This window comes from Acyrthosiphon pisum, chromosome A1 (genome assembly GCF_005508785.2).
Source record: "Acyrthosiphon pisum isolate AL4f chromosome A1, pea_aphid_22Mar2018_4r6ur, whole genome shotgun sequence".
Taxonomy (NCBI): domain Eukaryota; kingdom Metazoa; phylum Arthropoda; class Insecta; order Hemiptera; family Aphididae; genus Acyrthosiphon; species Acyrthosiphon pisum.
Genome location: NC_042494.1, coordinates 18,524,320 through 18,549,261, shown reverse-complemented (window position 1 = coordinate 18,549,261; position 24,942 = coordinate 18,524,320). Strand labels below are relative to the sequence as shown.

General features: G+C 29.4%; 1 protein-coding gene and 1 long non-coding RNA gene across 3 annotated transcripts in view; one reads left to right on the top strand and one right to left on the bottom strand.

The window, feature by feature from the left end:
• The first annotated feature begins 864 nt into the window (after window positions 1-864).
• The window catches only part of LOC100169635, a 39,924-nt gene continuing 15,846 nt past the window's right edge, over window positions 865-24,942 (top strand). Inside the window, exon 1 of one of the 2 annotated variants that reach the window (XM_029486770.1) lies at window positions 865-974. The gene's annotated coding sequence lies outside the window, so the exon portion shown is untranslated. Of the gene's footprint in view, window positions 975-12,668; window positions 12,819-24,942 lie in introns of those variants that run through there. The other variant, XM_001949218.5, reaches the window with a different exon arrangement.
• Window positions 20,635-24,942, bottom strand: part of LOC115033664 — a 7,174-nt gene continuing 2,866 nt past the window's right edge. The window contains exon 2 of the long non-coding RNA XR_003838955.1: window positions 20,635-24,320. This is a non-coding gene — a long non-coding RNA (uncharacterized LOC115033664). The remainder of the gene's footprint in view (window positions 24,321-24,942) is intronic.

Genomic DNA, 24,942 nt, shown 5'->3' with positions numbered 1-24,942 from the left:
TTAAAATTCAAAAATTAATCAACAATTTATATTAAGTAGGTGCAGTGCCCTGTCTTAGGGGGTGGCAAGCGGTGCGGTCGATAATTATGTATTCTGAAAATCACTATTTTATAAATATAAAAATAATATAATATTTTTCATTATCTATAAATAATCATAGTAATATTTTCCCAATAGTATGCAAATTGCGATTCGTGTGGACGTATAGGCGAAAATCAAAACAGTAGACATATTATACATGCCTAGCTTACTCGTTATTGGCTTGAAAGCTAAAATTACTCAAACATATTTTATATTCTTAATTTAATTATAAGAAAAATTAATCAGTAGTATATAGTAATACTAGTATATAGTATTTATAATCAATGTCACCACGCATAAACCTATAAACTAATAGACAGCGCTTAGAGAGATAAGTCAGGGGTACGATTTAGAGTGAGCGAGAAAAGAATCAAACTTGTACAATTTATACAGTTCCTTATGCGGACTTCTTCACTACTTAATGTTCTTTCTCTCTCAGTTATAATATATGGTTATATTATCACCCAGTATTGATGGCATGGCGGAGTGGAATGCGCTGTCCATTAGTTAATAGGTCTATGGTAACACCACAGATTAAATGAAAATCGTTTAATCTGTGGTACCACGTAGGTACTTGAAAAATTGTTTTTCGTCGACGACGACCGATGACGGTACACAATATATCTATAATAGCATATAACATAGTATAAATAGTATAATAATATCATTTTTCTGTCGTCATTTAATTATTAACGAAAATTATAATACTCTATCGTAATAAACTACAAAAAATAATCTTGATACAAAAGGCCTACAAAAGGCTGCATGGGCAACGCGCGTAGTACCTAACTTACTACGAGACACTCAACGTGTTAATGACGAACATAGATCAGCTCAATTTGTCATTGTTCTTTTGTTCAACTTCAACATAAATCGCTTCGAATTTCCATCAGGTATTTACAATTGTCTATTTGAATTACCCACATAAAATAAAATATATTTTTGACCATGGATTACGGAATATGTGTACGATATTTTAATATCCTGACTTGATTATACGTCCGTATGTCACCGATAGAACTACACGCATAAAGTAACGCAAATAACAATACACATTACAATTAGAGTGCATCTCTTTACTCTATAAATATCCAAAATAAATATTTAAAAAATTAATATTATTATTATTTTTTTTTTTTTTTATTGAGCTTAAGCCCGGAAACTTAGGCCATTAGCTATTTTTTTTGTTTTTGCCTGTAGGTTTTTTGTTGTTAGGGGGAGAAACACGTGTGTGTTCGTTTTGGCTGAATTTTTGATTTGGACACCCGCGGAAGTATCTGCCATGCCCGGGTGGGGGATGGCGGCACTTGTTCTCTGGACACCGTTACTTGCCCGCAGAAAAATGCCACCCATGGCCGAGGTATCTAACCGACGCCTTAGTCCACTCGGCCACTCCGTCCCCCAATATTATTTTGTATCAATCCAAATTTCACATTTATCCATGGATTACAATTTTTTTTGTTAGAATCATTAAAATCATTCTTATCTGAATTTTAAAAACCAGACTGATAGCCGGTAGTTAATATTTTTTCTGTAGGCATTAACTTACAAAAACTATACTGAATAGTGAATACATCGTATAATTCTGTATCATGTCATATATTGTTTGTACCTACCTGTACCTAAGTAGGTATATGCTACCTACTCATTTTGTGTCTAATATAAAAATATAAATTGATATATTAATTTATAAAATATACAAATTTGGTTTTTGAACAAGTCCTTAAAGTATCCTTAAAATTTTGCATCGAGCCCCGAAACAACAAAATGTTTAAAAGTTCAAAAAAAGTTAAGACATTAGTTTAATATGACTGTTTACTTTTTACACAATTACACTTAAGATGACGTTTATTTTCAAGCAAGATATTATGAGTATGTGAAATATCACGAATTAAAGATGGTCACGTATCTCGTTTGAAAACTAAAATATTAAATAAAAGTCGACGCTTAAGCACAGATAATGAACATATCTAAAGTTTGATAATATTTAAATTCACTCTAATATCAAAACTAATTATAGCACACTATTGAAAATAGGGAACGAAAATGTGCATATGTCGTACGTGTTTAACGGGACAACAAATGCAAATTATTTTATATCCACACTTTTCCAAAGAATAATAATTCAGTACCTACATAGATCGACTTAGTATATTATATCTTTGCTTCCGTATAATATAACAGCATAATATTAAAAATACTATTTTTCCTAAAATAAATTATAAATCATATTGTACAACGATTAGTTATTTTATTCTATAAAATATAAATAGGTAACAATAATTATATTAATAATCAATATTAATAATTGCTCATAGTGTATATACGATAGATACCTTAAAGAAACATTATTGTATAAACAGAACACTAATAGAACAATATAAATTGATGTGTTATATACGTGATGTTCTCAAATAAAGTCTTAATACAATAAAATGTAATCGAATAATTAGTTTAATGGTTATTATTGTCTACACTATGAAATTTATTATAGTTTCACTATATGTGTATATTTAATATTTATATACCTATGTTAATAGCTGACCCGGCAAACGTTTTATTGTCCGTAAAGATTTTTTTAAAAAATGTTATCAATTTTTTTTTTGGCGGTGGCACCTATTACCTATCCAAAACGAAAACTTATGGGAGCACCAACCTAACCTACCTAATTAGTGAATATGGCTACGACAGATTTTACGGCTTCCAATATTACAAAGTATAAACAAACCCACAAATATTTTATATTTTTTTTTATATATTTTAGAGATTTCTTTGATTTAATAATAATAATAATAATAATAATAAAGTATATTATATATTGCAATTTTTTATTCCCGTTTATCAATATTTTTAGACTTTTTTTATGAGTTTCATTCTCATAAATTATGTATTCACAATTCAAAATAGCTGTTTACCCAAATTGATTTTAATACATTTTCCTAATTTCCTTAAATTAATTTAAACTATAATATAAACATATATTTAATTTAGGTACCTATATAAATAAATTTATATCAATTTTTGATATTTATATTTATATTTGATATTTTTATAGTTACATAATATTTTTGTTGTTTTAGACTTTGTGTTATTGGTTAATGGTTATAAAAACATTAATATTGAGTATTTTACAATTGGTAAAACTTAAGTATTCGTATCCATGTTATTTAATATTTATATATACCTCCAAAAGTTATTTCAATAAAAATACATTCGAAAATATATTAATTATCTTATAGTTGTATGAGTTTAATAATGTAAAATTAATATAATATATTATGTATCAATGTATGATGTTACCTTTACCACACATCGTTTAAGACCTTCGGAATATTTTACAGATTATGGCCACATCATAGGGGCAAAAAAAGCAGGCAATTTCTAGTTTCGTATTGTATTGGCCATACAATAATAAATAATAACTGCACAGAAAAATAAAATCAAACCATTTCAACGATGACGCGGTGTGAAAAAGTCGAATTTTTATAACTTTTTCTTTTAATTTAAATTTTATTCCAGTCGCGTTGGGCTCTGATTTTATAATTAACTTTAAATAATGCCCAAAAAAATATATTAAAATCTTCAAAAATATGTGACATAAAAACAGGATGATTCACCAAGTACATCGCCATTTTTCCTTGAATAGTATATATAATTTATTTATTCAAATTATGATTTTTGGAATTTTTAAATATTATACTTAAGCACCATATTTTCAAATTCATGAGATTTTTTATACTGCTAATTTTCTGATAGCGATACTAACTTCTGTTTTTCAAAGTAGAACCCCCATTTTCTACAGTAAATTATTTTAAAAATCTTGATGTACTTCATTCAAAACACGAACGAGTATAGTTTCTGAGTTATTAGGTACAATATTCCTTAAAGTTGCTTTTACAAAAATTTTAAATATTTGTAATTTGGATCTAGTATTTATTATACTTGGAAAATGTATATAAATTATAAATATTGATATATTAATATTAATTACTGAAATTTACATATCAGCATAGTCCCTATATATTTCAAACAGAAAAATTATCTGCTAAATAATTTACAGTAGAAAAGGGGGTTCTTGTTTAAGAATCAGAAGTTTGTGTATCCACACGACATTCCTTAAATAGTATAAAAATGTCAAGAATTTGAAAATATGGTCTTTAAGTACATATTTGAAATTTTTTTTATCAGATTTTGTATAACTGCATTATTGAAGAAAAAAGGGGGTAAGCAAGCTTGGTGAATCACCCTGTATGCGTTTATCACAACTTCTGAAAATAGAGTTTTTGAAATTGGAGTCCAATTCGACCTACATAACGTCTTCATATTTCAAATAAAAAAAATATATCGAAATCTGACACTATTCATGAGCCATTTTCCATTGTTCCTGTAAGTCGAATTTTAGTATTAAAACATGCGTCGATTCCAACACCATTATCCGTTGTTTTCGTAAGCGAAAGCGGCTCTATAGTTTATCTTCCAGATTTTTATCGGAAATGTCACCGTGTTGGTAGCTTTTATTTGTCCAAATATACGGTTCTAAGTTTATGATGGCCGCAACAAGTGTATTGTTTTGCGTCAAAACATCTGTCATTTTTGTTTTCATCAATCATCATTATATTATAATGTATACATAACGTCTTAACACTGCGCCACGTTAATCAAAAACTAGATTAAACAAAAAACGTCACTCGTCATATAATATTTGCATTGTACTTATATTATAATTAGATAATTATATTTACGTACATTATAATATGATACAAGTATAAATTACGTTGATTTTCTGTAAATGTGTAGGTACTTATTATGTTTAAGAGGACGCCGTCCTGCACAGTAGCACCTCGGGGTCAGTTATCTTTGCAGTTTTCTCTCCACACGTAAGAACACTTAATAATAATAATAATAATAAAAATATATAACAGTTATATTATCATATTATTTCGTGGAGAGTTTCGTCTTTCAATTTCACTTGATAAAAAAAGATTTATGTAATGGAATATAATAAAGGACATGCGATAATACTGAATACAATTGAAAAAAATACAACGAGAAATATCCAAAAATATCGTTTTATTACCGCGGTGAGTACCTCCTACCTATAATTCTAAAAACACTTTCATGCTTTTATACTTTAATATTTTATTGCGACATTCATGAACTTGTTCCTACTATTGTAGTTATAATCCACGTGTGAAAAATAGTTACGAAAAGAATCTTACTTCTTAGGTAATCACAATATCATTGTTAAATTCAAATAATATTATTACTATGTTTGTTATAAGTAGAGTTTATAATAATATTATATAATATTTGGATGTTTATGACTTTCTGTATTTTTTTAAGCGTATAAAAATAACTGTTAATTTATCAAATTTTACCACAGCTTAAAGACACATAAAATCCATATCTTCATAGATTGTTTAAATACGGTTGATGGACTTATTCAAATAAAGAAACAATATTACGTAACGAGTAAGTAAGATAACACAGTGACAATTGGCAGTACCGATATACCTATGTTATTGTGTGCACACGTGCTTAATTATTTTACTAAAATGGAAGTTATCTCATATTAATAGTTGACGGGTCAACATCAAATGACGATATCAATTACCATACACCTATTTCATTGGTATCGGTGAATAAAATTCAATTGATATGTTCCACCTATATAATATTCAGATGTACCTGTAATCAGTGGCGCCGAACCTATAACCCAAGAGGGGCAACCGCCCCCCCCCCTTTTTCGGTGGGTGGGGTCGTAGGGGTCCGTGGGTACCCCAGCAAATTACTTATGAATTATGTTGCTAATAAGCTATTAATGTTTACACATATGCAGCACTGAAGCAGGCATAAACGGAGGTGGTAGTCCGTATAACTTTTTACTTGCCCCCCCCCTTTTAAAATATAGTTCAGCGCCACTGCCTGTAATCGTATATAGCATTATACTATATTGCGATCGAAATTGGTTTTACACTATACTCTATCCAAGTTAAGAAACGTAGTCGACTTGTGCGTAAAAGTGTGACAATACTACAGATAATTGACTGGATGCGATTGACAAACAGGTGTTACCTGACTGTGGTCAGCTGTGGCCCGACGAAAACTGGTCGCCGCCGACTATACGGTTCCTAACTCAAACTGAGTATAAAAAATGCAAAAGCTTCAATATAATAATAGTATGTATAATTCATTTTGATATAAAACATTGATTAACTACTACACCATACCTCGTTCGAGAGATCAAAGGCTAATTATTTCGTACCTTACTCATACACAAAGTATTCACTAATAAGTAATAATGGTATGTGAATAATAATTATAACCTTTCATTGCATAAAATAATATATGCCTTGTTATAAAAAAAAAAATAAGCATGATATAATTTATTATAATCTTAGTATATAGATAGACACGCACGCTGTATAGACGTTGTACCTATAACCTGCCTACACCTTTGATGCAAACCACGGTATCGGTAAAACCAATTAATGTCGTGTCATATTATTGTACGCCACCCCGGTAAAAAGGTTATATCTACCTATCCTTATTTAAATGTATCAGTGGTGGCAAAAACGTTATATAATTTGAGTCATTATGCAGTTAACGAATTATTTTCATGTATCTAAAAACGATTGTGAAGTATGTACTGTATTTTCCCCCAAAAAATATGAAATAATAAAATGTTGGACCGATTTAAATGTATAGAAAAAAGTAAACCGTTAGTATATAAAGAACCGTCCCGGTTATGGTTTCGTTTGCTGTTTTTTGCACATGAACTCAATATTGTAATAATGATTCATCATTAAAGCTTTTGAATTATTTTTAGCTTTGTTCGATGTACAAAATTAAAAACGTATAGCCGGATAGGTAATATTATGATAATCAAAGAGCACCCGCCGAGCTTTAAATGACTTCGTCTAGTTCGACATACGTATATACCGTATAGCGACCGCAAAGATAATAACAATAATAGTAGGTGCATAATGCTTTATATTTTTTTCGATTTATCTACATAAATATTTTGATTTTCGGGTCAACTACATATTGAGGTCAGGACACTCTGGACATAATATATTACTATTATTAGCGTCGTTGATTAGTGCGATCATTATAATATTGTTATAGGTCTTGCAGTGTCACCACTCACACGATCAAGCCAAGGTGTAAGGATCACATTACTATAATAATAATAATAATATTATATTACCACTTGGACGTGCGTGCGATAAGTACCTACGCTATAATAATGGTGACAGTCGGTTATCGCGATGTATCAAAATATATGCTATCGGTAGACACCATGCATATTGTCGCGTTGTAGATTCTTTATACCTACCCATGCCACCTATTATCTCTACAATTATAATAATATAATAGATAATTGTTTGAAAGCTAAAGATTAGGATTTTTTTTTATTATAATTGAAGAAATATTTCCATGATTATATTATATATTATTTCGATCGTTTTTCAGAAAAAAAATTATCCATCAATTATTTTAGTATGGAGGATAAAATGTAGATCGTCTTTAATTAGAAAGGTTGAACAATATGAGTTTTAAAAAAAATTGTACCTACTGAAGAAATGAAGTTTAAAGAGTGTTGTTTGACGTTGTATAGTTTTATGGTGTGGTATTGTGTCATGTCGATAAATTTTTTTCAACGGTTTGATAGAAATTGTGAACATTCCCCACGTTGAGCTATTTGTTCACTAATTTTATCGTTGTATCGAAACGCGTTAAACTCAGCTGTTAAACTATATTATGCCTAATATTATACCTGCAGAGTACCTATACTGTTATATTATATCCTTTAATTACGTTATTAATTAATAATTAATAAAATCTTCCGATCTCTTCAGGTGCAGTATAGACGCATAGTACATAGGTAATACATAAAATAGCGTGTTTTCAAGTAGTGGGTATTTTTTTTTTTTCGTTCTTACAATTATCTTTCAATAATATTATTAATTAAATAATCATTATTGTACAAAGAAAATATACCTTACTCCCTCTGAGTCACGCAAAAACAAGTGATCTGTAAACAAACATTCTATAGTATACTGTAGCCACTCTACGTTATTGCATTACATACTTTTAATTACATATATGTAATACATTATTTTCAATTCAAAGTATAAAATTATGCAACTTGAATTCCTAAAGACTATATCATGTTGAACGTTGTTTATTTTATCCCGACTTGCTGCAAAAAAACTGTGTACGCCGAGTAACAAATTACGGTTTCCAATGAAAATTATTCTCGTGTCTCGTCTACAATTTATTGATCTACTCCATAATAATATGTATTATTATTATTATTATTATTATTATTATTTTGCATTATGCATACCTAATATACGATAAGTTATAATTGTAATAAATTAAAAATAAGTATACAGTAGGTAGCTACAATATATATTTACAGATGTTAAGAAATGTTTATAAAAGATATTTCTAACATACATTAAAATAGAAATGCATTGTAAGTTGTAACCAACATTTTCACTTCCTTTTCACTCAGTTCCATACTTCCATTGATAGTAAATTGTGTTTTAGTATTATTATTTGATACCAATTAGCTTATTATATAATATATTAATACAACGATACCTATATACAACTCATTATTTAAAATTACCTATTTGAAACATCTGTCAATGTTATAATGCAATTATATAATCTCTATAGCATACATTATGTACTTAAATTTAAATAATTCAAAAGTTTTTAATTGTTTAAAGTGAATACTATTCTGCGCCAATTGAATTTAAAATCTTTTTTGATTGTGGTCTTTAACGTCATTGAATTCATATCTAATCTTTGGATTTATCTGTAGTATGTTCATATAATAAAGTATAATACCTATTACCTATATATTATATAATTCTATAAAAGTATTATCAAAACAATATCATCTCTTAAATAAGAATTAATAAGCGCACGTATTATAATATATACCGTGATCTTAACCCAATTTGGGTCGCTAATGGTCTCGAGTGAGTCGCCTACAAATTAAAATCTAATATAATATATTTACTTTAAAACTGCCTATAACTAATAGTTAAAAGAAAGTTGTATGAAACATTTTTACGTAAATGATTTTCTTAACAAACTGCACATTAGGTAATGATCGTTATTTATAATGTTTTACTTGGGTAATGCATATTGCCACGTTGGTCTTAGAAGCAATAGGTAGGTACATCGTATATTGGACGACGATTAGACGTCATAATGTAGAACTGTGGCACCAAAATATCAAATGAAAAATGTCTCATACATATATATTGGGTAGTAATATATATTCACACAAAAGTCGAATAACGAGGACACTTTACGCGTTTCCTAACAAGTCGTTGTATATGTCGCATTTACTGCAGGCGACTGCGATGAGAATTTTTGGCTAATTAATAATATTATACTGTAGGTAGATACCGATTTCAAAGATTATAATATTATAATGGAGTTTCGTCGTGCACCCGTTTTAGGTAAACCTAAATATATATATATTAAAAAGCATATTTACAATCTATACGAAACAAGGTATAATGAGTAAGTGTGGTGACATAAGAACATGACATAAAATTACATTAATTGCAAGGCTCCCAACAGTGCCACCTGACTAGAAATATACTTTTTAAAGACACAAATACATAATATTATGCATAGCTCTCGATAGCTCTTAATGGTCGACTGACATTAATTTCTGACTGAATAACATGTTGCACAATTAATTGGCTACCCAAATATCCTCGCCAAAAAATTGATCATGTCTTATGTAGTTAAGTGACACACAAATTGACTATGCACACGAATTACAGTGTTTTTTCAATCGGACTGGTATCGTGACCAATATACCTATACTTACCACGTAATACTTTTTTTTTTATCTAAAACCTTAGAAGGTGACTGTTGAGTGGCTTTTAAAAATTATGTTTTTCAGTATTAAACCATTCTATATATTATGCTTATCACACTTATATGACTAAAATACATTATATAAATCAATTTAATAATAAAATGATGTATAGGAAATACATCATGAAGTTGTGGTTTATTGTTATAAAAAACATACAGGGCATACTCGTAAGATAAAGATTTTTATGTTTTGATCATTTATAGAATATTGTAAACAATAGGATATTTCATCATTTCGAATGCTTTGAGATGCATAACACAATATTTTAATAACATTTAACCACTCCATTTAAAATCATTTTAAAAATCCATATTTCTCATCTTTGCAGAAATTGAAAAAATGTACCAATGTCCCGAATATTTATTTCTTATCAAATTGTTTCTTATAAATCAAATATTTATTTCTTCGCTGTATTACCTTTGACTTCCATATCTAATTAATTATACAATATTAATGTTGGCATAAGTACATTACTTACTTTTTATTTTTACAAATATTCATTTTAAATATACTTATATGTATTGATTTAAAACTAATAAAATAATAAAATAATTAATAATATGCATTCATCAATACAGATATAATATTATAATGTGCTACCGGAAATAAACGATTTAAAATTGAATAACTATCAAGATCCACCCATGTATATACATTTTAATTATTTATATTCATAATTAATATAAATATTATAATTATATAATCATACTGTAATATATAAAATAACCTAACCTTTGAAATTATTGTGAGAAATCACGGTGTATATACTTGTTATACCTAATATTTTCGTCTAAAATAATTTTCGGTGTGATTCGTTTAATCTGAGCAGCGGCGATAGGTCGCCGCGGAAGTATAATTTATTATAGAAAATATTATATTATTATACCTATTATTTAACATTAGAAAAAACAAAATATCCGATTACTGCATGTACCTCACACGTGTCAAAATATATTATATTATAATGTTCGGTATAGTAATGTGTACAAGAGGCTAATTTCTATATTATACGGTGTTTCGCACGCGCGATAAGTTAACTCGCTAATATACATCAATTATAAACTAATAACGATATAATATTATATTGGGTAATAATAATTAAAGAATAAAGTAGTTTTATTATTATATATTTCGCGATTATTATTGCGCTCGCGAATAAAATACTATATAATATGCGATGAGTGTTATTGCCTACGACGTCGACCAATAGGAATTCCGAAAGATACCTATTGATAAAGATGACTTTAAGTCTGATACCTATATTATAATATGTGTGTGTATAATATTATAGTGTAGGTATATGATTTACGATGATGCGATTTTCTAATTGACTAATTACGCATGGCATTATTATTTTAATCAACGTTATAATATATTTATAATCCCGAGATTGTATTCGGAATTCAAAAAATAAAACGAATAACGATTTGTTAATATATTTGCATAGGAATTTATTTGTGTTTATTTAAAAGCTGTTATTTACATAACCCTTAGGCCACGGTTTACTGCAATACCTAATCAAAAACCATATGTTTTAATATAAACATCACTTTTCGAATCATTCGAATTTCGGATGCGCCCGTTTCTAATACTAATAATGTTGTATATGTTTTTTTAATTTAAATTTAGTTGTGTTACGTAGTTAACCAATGGCGCCAATTGTTAGTTTTATTTAATACAAATTATTTTAAACAGGCCCTCTCTATTTTTTCGGATCGCATTCCAAATGCGAGCCAAGGACCGAGGAGGTATCCACGCGCGCTACAAAATGGTATACTAAAGAATTTTAAATACACAAAATATCAACATATAAGAACCTCTGACCTGGTCAAATGGAGTCAAATTCTTACACACATGAATTTAAAAAAAAATAATCAACACTTAAGCAGAGATGTAGGTACATATACACTAATCGTTCATTATTCGTTAAGTTGTACAATTATGCGCAAGTATAGGCACAAGTAAAATCAGAGACAACTGACTATTATGACAACTATACACGCGACTGCTGATTGAAATGAAATGTAAATGTCACTTATTGGCTATTGCCATTAACGATTGTTCGTCTCATCGTCTTCAACCGGGTGAAAAGCAACATTTGAATTATACTTTTTTTGTAATGGCTCATTTTTGCGAGCCGTTATCATAAGCGGTGAGCCAAGACAACCTTTTTCTTCCTATCGAACTCGGAGAGAGCAAGGAAGGAGAAAAAAATATAATAATATTGATTTTATTATGATATTTCGAGATGCAATTTTTTGATTTTTAACGGTTCGTTAAAAAATCAATGGACCGATGGTGGCCCACCAAATCATGTCGAGGGACCCGTTGGCTCAGCATTGAATATTGTGTCTATTAAATGTGTTCACGCGACCCGGCACATTATAATATATTATGTATAATATTATTATTGAAATATACACCTATATATTATAGCGATGATTATATTATTATTATAATCGCACAACGCTCGTCGTTGAGAGCATAATATTTTATAATATTATAAAATATAATATAGTAAGTCGTTCTAATAATAGCACGCGCACTCACACGCGGCCACGGTGCGAATACGCGAACGAGCACACACACTACGTCGGGCAACGATGGTGATGATAATAATAATAATATTATAATAATGGGATAAATAGAGGGTGATACGGAGAGCAGACGGAAAGCCGACAACGCCGGTCATGTGCAGCCAGTCGGTCAGTTAGTTAATGGCTCAAGACCGGTGTACATCTACTCAGACCGACCGCGTTGTCCGATACCTCGGCAATTCTAGATCTCGGCTAGAATAATTGTTACCCACGGATTACAGGTAATAAAAAAAAAAAAATTCAAATTAATTCAAATATTTTTCATTATACTACTATTATTATCATCATTATTAATTATAGTCTTATTATTATTTTTCTTTATTATTATTTTTATTATTCGACACACGCGGTGCGTGCGTTTGTAGGTACTTTATACGACCGAATCGATAATATTACGATCATCATCAGTTGGTGGCAGATTTTCGTTTCGCGGGTTTTAATATAATTTTTTCTTCCTATGGATTTCGACAAATTTGTATTTAATATCATATAAATTATTTGTGTTTTATTCGAACGACGTATTTTTTTTTTTTTTTTTTGTAAATTTCAAATTTTTGAAACTTTGTTCTACAGCTAGAGTAGGTAATAATCACTTTTTTTTTCTAAAGTAAATCAAACTGTTTAAAAATCATAAATCTGATGAGGATTTTATTTTTCCAAACATTTCTGCTATTCTTTATTCTAGTCGACCCGAGTACCGTAACAATTTAATAAGCATATTATTTAAAAATAAATAAATTGTATATTTTTTTGTTTGTAATTTTATTTTGTGTAGAAATAATATTATAATATTATATGGTAGTGATAAGTTTCGTAAGTCTATTATACCGTAAATATTGTTTGAATTACAACATAATAATTAAAATCTTTAAATTTTCGATTAAATTTCTACTTGTGTTAAAATATATACTTCAAACGCTTATAAATAAAAATATGACTATGTATTTTTGTTTTTTTTATTTTAATAGATATACGAACAACTAGGTAGTATAATTAGTAATAATGTTAATACAAATAAAATTAAAATTTCAAACTTTTTGGTTGAGGAAAATTAATTTATCAATAAAATGTTGTCTATAAATATTTTGTGAAAATTTTAAAACTCATATATTTAAGTCGGTTGCTCATTTTTAAATAACAAATGAAATACAAAATTGTTTTTTCTATAAATTTTACCGTATTTCCCCATTATTTTTCACAATACGTATACGCCTACTGCAGGCAATGTTTAGCGTTTACCCCCTTAGTACTAGATTCAATTTTATACCGGAAATCATTCTCAAAGTTAAAAACACATATCATTGTAAAACCAATATATATTCATTCCTCCATCACTAGAAATCTATAAAATTAGTAAGATATAGAAAATAATGTCACTTGCACTTTGATCTAGTTAAACACAAATGTATTACACATATCACTATTTACTGTTTACCAAAATACTAACTGTAATGACATAAAAAGATAGTCATGACCTTCGTCTTTGTCGTTTCTGCATATAATAAGCTTTATTGGCTCGATCTTCAAACTAAACAAATTATAGACACGCCGCGCGCTCATAAATTGTCGTTTGACCATCAGACCACTTTAAAAGGGTGTATCACATCACTAGAACTCTACTTAAGTTAATAAGTTATTTATGATATTATTATTTAAACGTTTGATTATGCTATCGACTCAATAACAAAAAACTACTAAATTCAAATTTGAAAGAGAAATAAGTTTTTTTTATCGAAAATGTTACTTTTTACTTCAAGCCTGGAAATCAACTTAAATGATCTGTGTTAAGGTATGTCTATTGTCCACGAATCTACGTATTCGTATACGACAATGTTCGTTTTTAATTTTAATAATTATCAATAATAAATTAATTTTGCGTATGTATAAAAGTTTTTAGTTAACTGGTATAAAATATATTACAATAAACAAAGTAATTTATGAGTGAAAACTGAAAACGGAGTTTTATTTATTTTATTTTTTAAAACCCCGAACAAATTTCAAACTGAAAATATTTGGTTTTTAAGAACATGACGTATGTTCGTTTTACTTTTTGGACGAAAGAGTTTAATGAATGTGTAGAGGTAATAAAATAATGCAAAACCATAACTTTGGCATGAACTTTGGTCATCTCGTTCTAAATCTACCAAACAAAATAAAATAATTATATTCATCCTCAAGTGTAAAAACGTCACTCACTCTCGAAATATTTACTCGCACGACTGCCTGGGTAATGAGCATTACAACTTACAACCCACAATTCTAAGATCTGTTTGGTTAAAGAATTCATATAATGCTTTATTTTAACTATATGTATATTCATTCCCATTATTATTGTAATCTTAATTCATAATATTATTACTGTTATCATAATATTATTCGTTCTAAATCGAGGATACGACGTGACGGTTGAAGGTGTTTTAAAAAAAATTGATTCTCAACTGAAAATTTGGCTATGTCTAAAAAATAATAATGCACTAGTATGATCACTCAAGCAACTAACATAATATTATAATATTTAAAATGTTGCTATTCAATGATATATTTTAGACAGCATTTTGTAATGATAATATTATAATAGTATTATAATAACTTTATACTAATATTATTCGTCATAATAATGTTATAATAATATTATTAAACGAAAAATTGCTATCATATTAACTACAAAAAAAAATAATTCCCTATTAAATCAGTTTTTTTTATGATTCACATATTATAATATTATGACAAACATCATAACGATTTCTTTCTTACATGGTGGCTGGTGGGTATAATTTACTAAGATATAGTTCAAAGACACCATATTTTTTATTCATTGGGGTTAGAGTTAATTCAGGCCAACTATTTTTAAATTGTCTTCACTCTTCAATAAAAAAAAAAAAAATTAATCATAATATTATATTATATTCTAAATTAAAATCTATAACATTCCACAGTTGGGATGTCTGGCTTGCAGTATTGCAGAAATACTTTATGAATTCCATGCAAAAAAAAAATACTGAAACAACTTTAAAAACAATTATAAATTCAAAGTTGTGTAACGTCGCGACACGTCGTCTCGAAAATTATACATTTTTAACCGTTTATCTCCTGAATCACTCGAGTTATAAATAATATATTTATATTTATTCTTGTTTTATTAGATAGGCAAATCAATTTTTTATATTTATATACCATATACATAATTATGTAAATTGTTGGATAATAAATCGAACACTTAAAAAAATACATATTTTATTAGCTTTAAATATAATATATTTGCGAATATATATCTTTCCTTGTCATAACTCATAACCGTCACGTTACTAGCAAGTGTTAACTCATAAATGCAGGGACTTATAATGTCTGTGCATTTGTTTTTTAAAAATTAACGTCACACACGTGTTAATTGAGATCGTCATAAAATCACTCTTGCTGTGATAAAATGTTACAAAAATCGCGAACCTCGTGCAGAACGAACGACAGACAATATAATATGACAAAATTATAATATAATATATTATTGTAAAAATTGTGTACATATTAATATCAGTATGACCGTCTTAATTACGATTTCTATAACAAAAAATGATCGTTGGTTAATGATTTCAGTCATCGGAAACTCACTTAAATAATTGTTGAAATCTTTTTATTGATCTTTCTGGTATTTGATTCGTACATGACCGGCCTATTACACATTTACCCCACCTGAAGGGTTTCAAAAAAAACTTTTACTAGTGTTATAATCAACATTAAGGAAATTTCGGAAGACAACAATTTATTGCTATGAATAACCTCAATCATTATTGGTTGGATAATGGATTAAACTATCTAAATTATTGTTATTTATATTGGAGTGGATATTTTAAAAACATTATGAAATATGTATAGTATTGCACGTTTTGTATAAGTGTATGTCTACGGGTGAAGATATATATATTTTTTTAACATTAAACAATAAAATTCGCATTATAACAATAATATTATAAATAACGTCGTTTTTATCTATTTATTTGATATATAATATTATATACCTTGATTTATAATTTAGATTATTGTTAATAAATTATAAAATAATGAAAAACGATAAATACGATGATATTAACTGTTATTATATAGTATATGTTGAAGTCCATTCTATAATTTGCAACTCATAAATAACACCTAAATTAATTTTAATTTTTCAGTAAGTGATAAAATGTGTTCATATTGTTTCTAAATTCTTGATAGAACGATGTTTGCATCGATGTTTTATTTATTTCTAACACATTTGTTTCAAATTCTGAATACATCATTAATCTCAAAAATATTTTGATTTTACCTTAGGTAGGTACGTCAAAGATCGTGATAATATGTAATAGGCCTTTTCATTCATTAAAATAAATGTCTATCACACTAACACAGTTATTTCTAAATAATTATTTATTGCATTTATCTAAATTCTGACTAATCTACTCGGCGGGCTATACTTAAAACAACAGCTTTATCTGCAAGTGCCGTAATAAGGTAACCTAAAGTAGGGTAGTCTACGTGAAGGTAAATTATGTACCTAATTAGAAAACTAATTTTGGTAATAAAATATAGCAACATAGGTCGTCATATTATGTGTAGGTACCTATATTTTACAAATCCGTGTGTTTTTTTTTAATTCCTCAGTTTATCCGTATGTTTCTGAAATAAAAAAAAAATATCTTATTAATATTCTTTGCAAGTTTACTACAGACTTTTGCCGGTCGTAGGACTATTACGCACTGTTACTATTCATGATAATATATATTATATTGATCATCAAAGAGTTATGGACGTTCTTACAATGGTCTTAAGGTTATATTCTACAGTGTATTGTCGTCGTCATTGTCATTGTTATATAGAAAACGCCAAGATAGAATGATCGATGGACGACAGCTCGAAGGTAACTCGGTACAGGGTTTCGACTACCTTTAAAATATATAGTTTAGATACCTATTTATACATGGAGACAATAAGACTATTGGGACAGTGGTAAGAAACGTAATCCAAAAACATACATTGTTATAAATCATCATAAAATATTTCCGCGCGTATAACACTATATAATATTATATTATAATACTCAAAAGAAATATAGTAATAGGTAACTAATAAATAATAATACCTGGACATGGTAATTGTATAGTGTTCATACTAGATGAATATTAATATGTTAAACAGAAATCAATATTTGAAATCAGACTTTGTATATGTACCTATGCCTATTACGAATTACGACTAATGAGGGTCTGATTCGTTCAGTCGTTAGATATCCAAGTAAGGTATATATTTTATAACGACTTTTAAATTATAAGCAAATTCGGTTTAACGTGGATCTGTACTTTTCCGTGACTTACTTTACAGTATAGTTTACGGAAACTATAGTGTGAAATGGTGAATAACAAGCCCCCTCCCCTTCACCGGCCTCACCCAAACACTAAGTATCAAGAACTAAACCTAATTGTATACCTATAGTCTAGAACGTCAACAATGTTTGACAAAAACCGTACATGTGGTAAAACCTAACGTGAGTACCTACACTACGACTCCAGTGGCTATTTATTACGATATAATAATATCATAATGGCATTCATCGTAAAATACTTATATAAAACATTTAATAATTAATCGAATTATAATTAACAGACTAAACGACGACGACGACGACAACGACGACTATAGAGTATAGATACGGTAGTAAAAATTATCAAATATTAAAACGTTTTAATGTGATTTGATAAAATGTACGCAATTATAGGTATAATTCAATAATAATTGTTGTTTACACGTTTTTACCGTTTCTGTCGTTCGGATCGCCGACACGTGTTTTGTACGATATTATAATAATATGCTCGCGAAAGTTGGTCTGCTGCTACAACAGATGATCATTTTATAATAGGTACCTGGCTATCTATCTATACCTATCTATCTATATAGTATTAAATTTTAAATCAAAACTATTATCACACGTTTGTAATAATTTGTAGGTAATTAAAATGTTTTTTTCGTTGAATTATGCGGTTCCTCGTCTTTGACCCCGCGACATAGAGTTCACATCGATACTGTACAATTTTATATTGACCGCTAAACGATAACAATTATAATATGAGAGTAGAATAATTCATATTATTCTTTTTCCTTCGGTCTTATCATCGGGAAAATAAAGGCTTTATTATTTTATACACAGTTGGAGTAAAAAATCGGGCTCGTGTGTGTGTCCTATATATGTGTAATATGACGTTAGTGCGAGCCACGAGTAGGTTAGGTACCTATACGGTCTATTATTATAATAATATGTTAAAACTTTACAGACCAAATAGACCAATCATCGAACGGCTTGATTACATAATCCGATAATCGCATGATATGTTATAAATCATTATTTTAATTTATGTCCAATCTGTTTTCTTAGCCCTTAAACCGATATTTTTTTTTTTGGAATATAATATTATTGTTTTATTTAATTTTCAATTTTGTCATCCACTGACATCATATTATATATTATGCACATGTATTCATGTATTTAGTAGTGGAAATAGATGCTATTTCAGTATCATCAAACTCCTGAGATATATTATAAGCTGTTATGTATTAGAGAATCAAAGATACCTACTACTATACCATAGCTACCTACGACCTGTGATAACATACGCCTGTAAAACTCATAGATATTATAAGACTGGATAGGACACTCCTATACTGGCTTCGTAAGAGGTTGCGGTCTTTTTTGGGGATGAGAAATAGTTCAATATCTACGAGAGAGGTAGACTACAAGAGTGCTTTTTAAGGTTAGGTTACAAAATAATAATATTACAAATAATGATATAATAATAATAATAATAATATGCAATAAATTATAATCAAAATAATGAAATTGTTATTTCATATAAATTATGATTCATGATTTTATTATTTGTTTTTGTTTTTTTTTAATCGTGTTAATAATAATTAGGGAACTCTTATAATCTCAAAAATTGTATCACTTTATTCTCAGTTAATAAGCCCGATATCCTATGCAGTCTTATAATATCTATGATGAAACCAGCTGGCCATTGACTAAAGGTGATAACAGAAGACTCATCACGTAAACGTAGCACGTTCGAAAGGAAAATGCAACGAACCATGTATGGACCAATCTTTAATTCAGAAATACAGATGTACGAAAGAAGAAGTAATGAAAATATAAAGAGGCTTTCTAAAAAGCCAGACATTCTTCTTTATTAGAAGAAAACGACTATAGAATGGTTCAGATATGCGTGGAAAGCGGATGGTCAGTTGATTAAAAATGTGCTAACCAACAAAATAAATAAACCAGGACGATGTAAAACCCGATGGATTGACGTAGTTGCCAAAGATCTATAGTAATGATAGACCAGAACGCAACCTTACAGACAGCGTATCAGAGAGATAGATGGAGAGAGATTTTTATTCCAGCACCGGTCCTAAGTGGACCTAATGAAGCTAATGAAGAAGAAGATTCAATATTATATGTGATTATTAATTAACTACTGTACTATCATTCCGCGGAAAATATTAATTTATGCACATGCCATGTGGTTAAAAATAGACTGCTGCAGGCACGACGTTGTCAAAAATGTTCAGCATTTTATTATTTTGCGAGGCCATCGTCGCACCTAAATATACAATAATATTTTCATATTTATATGCTATATACTACTGCCTATACTAAGTCCCGAATAAACCGCGATTTAATTTAATACGATGTAGGTAGACTTTATAAAGATAAAAAATAACAATACAATTGAATATCTCAACGATTTTCGAACGGACTAAATAATAAAAACTTTTATCCAAGTTGAACGATTTCAAAGAATTTTAAGCACGAACAACAGTTTTATAATTCGTAAACTTTGCGTCGGAGTTACTGAAGACTGAGTTCGACCCAACTTAACTTCTACAACGCGTGTTGAATTTAAAAGGCTAGTAAAATATAAATATATAATACGCTTTTTTGGACAACAAAATGATATAGGTATTATACGAAGCTTCTTTTTGAATTCACTACTATACTAAGCGCTATATTTTTTACCACAGGCAAAAAACAGATTACTTGGACGTCCCATCGTATTGTCAGTGAATAGATAAATTATATTAATTTGTTATTATAATATTTATGACATAGAAACATAGAATACGTATTTGTCAAGTACTATATTATACTCGGTGATGGTTTCGAGGGATACAACACCATTGTGGGGGGGTGGAGGGGTCCTTGGCCTTGGTTAATTATTTTTGACATAAATAGGTAAAAATTAAAGACTTCGACAAGAGGATGAGTTTCTTTGTACCATGATAGTATTACATATCAACCCCCCCTCCCCCTGAAGACAAAACCGGTACTGATTAGGTATAGATACTATTACGTGCAGCGAGTGTACGATTTGTAAAATATTGTATGAACAGAGTTATATAAATCGTCATAATAATATTATAAAATATAACATTAATACCTATTCACAATATTACCGCTTTATAAATACTGTCCGTTTACGTCATTGATGATTAATTTGTATGCCTACCTATTTTCCGCCACTGGTGTGTCTTATTCTTATACTGTACCGTGATGTGCATTGTACCTACTTGCACACGCATAACAATTGCTCAGAGTACGAAAAACGGTATTATTGTATTCCAATTTATAACATTATATAATATTATATTATATCGTCGCGCGTGCAGAGGATATTGTGTTGTATATTATACTAAGTATGAGTTCAATTTAAATTAGTCGTAAGCGTGTAGACCTTAGTTAAGAGGTCACCAAATTGCAGCCAGACGGCAAACCTTATCTGGCTCACAGACATTTTTTAATTTTTTTTTTGATTTTACATTTACGTTTTTTCGATGGCTCCTAAAATGTTCCCGAATTCCTAAAGTCGCTCACAAAAAATTTGAATTGTTAATCCGTGACTTAACTTGAAAGTTTGATCGATCGGATCCTATAATTATTATAACATGTTAGTCGTTATGTACACAATGGACATAGTTGACCTGTATTATATCTGCGGGGGCTTTTGCGAGAAAACTCTTTTTATCGACCCACGCGAGCAGTAATCACTATAAATAATGTTTAATTATTTTATACCACTACGTTCAGCTGTCGATGATGCTTTGTGACAAAAGGCAAAACGAACGAGAATTAAAAATAACTGATATCGCTATCGACCGCCAAACGATAGTGCACACTACACAGTATTTGTACAAAGGCAATTTAGTTGTATGCGATTCCGAGCTAAATTGAGGACAAACTTGAAACCGTACAATACGCGAGTTTGGTACAGATATAACGCATTATCGGCCAAGTGACCTCTCAAAAGTCGATTACCAACTTTCATGGCTCATTTTATCGGACTTGTGTGCTCGAAAAGTTAATATATTTGTAAACTTATTAATCAGCCTCTAAATATAACCTAATATGTACCTATATTTAATAATTATTTATCGTGGTAATAATATTATAACCTCCGAGCTCCGACATAACCGGTTGATAATTATTATTTTATTTACACCGATAAACAGGCGCTCGTATCAAGCCGAACGTTTTAATGCGTACTATGCGAATCGCGACACTATTTCAGGTTATTATACTTAGCCTAGGACGAATTCGGTTTGTAGTTCTAGGATATATCAGAATGTATCCACTACTATCTATTGTAATTTGTGTTATCAAGTAGGCTGCAGCTCAACTCATTTGGATTATTTAAATCGATGTCAAACATTGAAAGATAATAATATTATAATAGAACGGTTAATTATTATGCCACAAAACTCTAGAGATGAATGGTTTTGAGAAAAATTAATGTCGAGTATTTAGAAGTTATATGAGCTAACACTTTAAAGCAGGGGTCGGTGCCGGCCATAGACAGCCTGCGGGCCAAATCCTGCCCGTGAAATGCAAATGACTGGACCGCCAAGAATATCATTTTTTTTTTTAATGCTGTTTTCCACGCATAATAGATATTTCAATATTTATATTTGATCTATTTTTATCTTGTATTTGGATGTATTTAGAATTTAACTGTCTACCGCTGCTTTAAAGTCTTACAAAAGCATTTTATAAATCGGTCATTACTTATTAATATAAATGCTTACTCTACGGTTCCATAAGTTTAGTAACACTGTGTGCGCGGTGGAGTAGCCAACGGCGAATATAACTTGTCGGTTCGAAAAACTTAACGAAAACAACAAACAAAATATTATTATAATCATAATACGATTACCGCCGTCGTCGTTCTATAATATGCTTTATAAATTAAAATATTATTTTGTGCACGAGACCGATTGACGCCCTTCTGGCACGAGTCGTCGTCTTTTTGGCGGCCTTACCGCGTGGTGCAGCTGTACGTTATATTATTAATTAATATTTTTGGTATGTTCGCGTAAAGGTACCTATCTGCAGTCGTACGCGTACCGCAATTTAAAAATCATTAATCCTCATTTATCTGCAAGTGGTTATGAACACCGAGCATAATGCCATTATATATTTATGTGCACATATATAGGTACAATACAAACGGTGTACAATAAAAAAAAAAAAAAATGCTCCGTGTAGTGACAAATTTTTATTGAAACCAATGCGCCCTTGAACATACGCCATGCGCGCGAAAAGGAATTTCGGTTGGTTCGTATATTATTATATTTTATTAAATTGTTTTATAATACGCGGACGGTGTTTGATTTATTTATGCATTATCTCGAGCGCTGTGGTTTTCGAGGGACATTTTGATATTATTTTATTGTTATATAATATATCGTCCGAATGTCTAACTGTTTTTTAAACGAAAGAATGACAGCGATCAAAAGTCATCATTGTTCGCGGAGAACGATTTTTTTTCCATAGTTTGACCGATCTGAAAATTGGAATTTCGGCCTAAATCATATTACGGCCTGGTGGACTGGTAATTTATGTCGGATCTTAGTTAAAAAATTAGTAAATATGTCAACAATGTGTTTGCATACTTTAACGTGTACTACCACCTATTTTCGTTCAATCCGACCCCGTCTCCACCGCATTCGTCACCGGTCGACTGGACAACATTATAATAATAATAACAATATCTTCCCGCGTGAGGTAATGAAATATACCTATATATAACCCGCGAATACCATCCTTTGTTGACGTACAATTGATATTAAATGACCCTATACTCTTTCGAAAGCCGTATAATAGTGTTCGGGCGACCTTGATTGTGAGGTAAAAAAAAAATTAAGAACACTATATTCACTCATATTAATGTAGGTACAATTATTAATGTAATCCGACCGGCGTGTTTGGGTTGAATATTATAAAATTATGCTGAAATTAAATAATGCACAGATGAAGTCATCAGCATTATCACTGTTTAAATATAATACGATAATGTATTTTATTTTCCGTATCAAACATTTACAAAACGCGTTGCTTAACAAAACATGGTATTATATAAAATCATATAATATTCGTGTTTGTTGTTTAAGTTAAATCAAAACACTGGAAATATCATTATTGTTATTTTGTCATCAGCTCTTGAACGCGAACGCTTTCGTGCGGTATCTATACGAGCAAAGATTGATTTTATATAATATAGTATCATCAGTGTGACAGTGTCTATCAACTATAATTTTATTGTTATAAATCTACTTATCATTATTATGTAACGCGCGTCAAAGGTATTATTTATATCAATATGCTACGGCCTGAATACTTGGGCATACGTAAATTACACCCAAATGACCTTTTTTTTGTAAACAGAACCCGAATTTTCATCTATGTTCAAAAAGGTATATTGTAACCGCGCCCAAATTGTTATCTATGTTAAAAGGGTATAATGTAAACTGCTCCGAATTTATTTGGTAGATGTATATATTTTATTCATTGAATAAACAATTATTTTTATTATTATTATTATAAGTAAAGAAACTCAGTATTCACCTGAAATATGGGCTCAAGCATCAGCAGAACCAACTTTATAGCCACTAATGCATTCGAGTCATTTCATTCTCACTTTGATTCTAACTTTTATACTAGTCATCCAAATATTTTCATGTTCTTAGAAAAGTTAAATGAAGTTTAAATAGAAACATATATTAAACTAAATAGTATAATTAATGAACCCTTTAAATACCAAAATTCTAAAACAAAAAATAAACGCAAAACGTTTCAACATTTAATTAATAAATATAATAGTGGTCAAACTCCAATTGATGAATATGTATCAACAATATGTTTTTTTTTGTCCTAATATTGAACATTTTGAGATTATAAATTTTTTTAATTTTTAATTTTATTCTATTTATTATTAATACTATAATATGGCTGTAACGAATTAAATATAAATTAAAGATTTTAATTATTTT